The sequence below is a fragment of the Arachis duranensis genome, chromosome 1 (genome assembly GCF_000817695.3).
Source record: "Arachis duranensis cultivar V14167 chromosome 1, aradu.V14167.gnm2.J7QH, whole genome shotgun sequence".
In the NCBI taxonomy this organism is placed as follows: domain Eukaryota; kingdom Viridiplantae; phylum Streptophyta; class Magnoliopsida; order Fabales; family Fabaceae; genus Arachis; species Arachis duranensis.
Window position 1 is genome coordinate 78,251,680 of NC_029772.3, and position 1,596 is coordinate 78,253,275.

Sequence of the window (1,596 nt, forward strand, 5' to 3'; positions counted from 1 at the left end):
ATTCAGAGCATCAATTTCAAGAACTCCCTTCCTTTGAGGCGTCCCATTATTCACGGAATTCCTCTCAGAAGCGTACATGAACTGGTTATTTGCAACCATGTCAATAAGTTCTTGAGCTTCTGCAGGCATTTTCTTTAGGTGAATGGATCCACCTGCAGAATGGTCCAATGACATCTTGGAAAACTCAGATAGACCATAGTAGAATATATCTATCATGGTCCATTCTGAAAACATGTCAGAAGGACATCTTTTGGTCATCTGCTTGTATCTTTTCCAAGCTTCATAGAAGGATTCACCATCCTTTTGTTTGAAGGTCTGAACATCCACTCTAAGCTTGCTCAGCTTTTGAGGAGGAAAGAATTTAGCCAAGAAGGCCGTGACCAGCTTATCCCAGGAGTCCAGGCTATCCTTAGGTTGTGAATCCAACCATGTTCTAGCTCTGTCTCTTACAGCAAAAGGGAAAAGCATGAGCCTATAGACTTCAGGATCTACTCCATTCGTCTTAACAGTCTCACAGATCTGCAAAAACTCAGTTAAAAACTGGTAGGGATCTTCTGATGGAAGTCCATGAAACTTGCAGTTCTGTTGCATTAGAGCAACTAGTTGAGGTTTCACCTCAAAATTGTTTGCTCCAATGGCAGGAATTGAGATGCTACTTCCATCAAACTTGGAAATGTGTAGTATAATCACCAAGCATCCTTCTTGCATTATTGTTGTTGGGTTCGGCTGCCATCTCCTTTTCTTGTTCGAAAATTTCAGCAAGGTTGTCTCTGGATTGTTGTAATTTAGCTTCTCTTAGTTTCCTCTTCAGAGTCCTTTCAGGTTCAGGGTCAGCTTCAACAAGAATGCCTTTTTTTCTTGTTCCTGCTCATATGAAATAGAAGAGAACAAGAAAAGAAAGAAAGGAGAATCCAAACACAAGGGTAAGGATAGGGGCAGTGATTTGAGATGAAGAGAGGTGAAGAGAAGTGTTAGTAAATGAATAAATAAATAGGAAAAGATGAGAGAGGGAGAAATTTTCGAAATTAATTTTGAAAAGCAGTTAATGATTTTCGAAAATTAAAGGTGAGATAGAATTAAAATTAAAATTTAAAACAATTAATTAATTAAAAAAAAGAATTTTTGAAAAAGAGGGAGATATTTTCGAAAATTAGAGAGAGAAAAGTAGTTAGGTGGTTTTGAAAAAGATAAGAAACAAACAAAAAGTCAAATAGTTAGTTGAAAAAGATTTGAAAATCAAATTTTGAAAAGATAAGATGATAAGAAGTTAGAAAAGATATTTTAAAATCAAATTTTTGAAAAAGATTAAATTTTGAAAAAGATATGATAAAAAGATATGATTAAAAAGATATGGTTGGAAAAGATTTAATTTTTAAAATTAAAATTAGTTACTAACTAAAAGATAAGATACTAGAATTTAAAGATTGAACCTTTCTTAACAAGAAAGTAACAAACTTCAAAATTTTGAATCAATCATATTAATTGTTAGCATAATTTTCGAAAATAAAGATAAAATTAAGACAAAGATTTTTGAAAAATATTTTAAAGAATTTTCGAAAATTAATAAGAAAAATGAAAAAGATTTAATTTTTGAAA

The 1,596-nt window shown here is 32.5% G+C and overlaps 1 non-coding gene across 1 annotated transcript; it reads left to right on the top strand.

Moving 5' to 3' along the window:
* The first annotated feature begins 232 nt into the window (after positions 1-232).
* LOC127743024 (small nucleolar RNA R71) lies at positions 233-336 on the top strand. The gene has a single exon (XR_008004350.1). It is a non-coding gene; the product is annotated as a small nucleolar RNA R71 (small nucleolar RNA).
* The last annotated feature ends 1,260 nt before the right edge of the window (positions 337-1,596 follow it).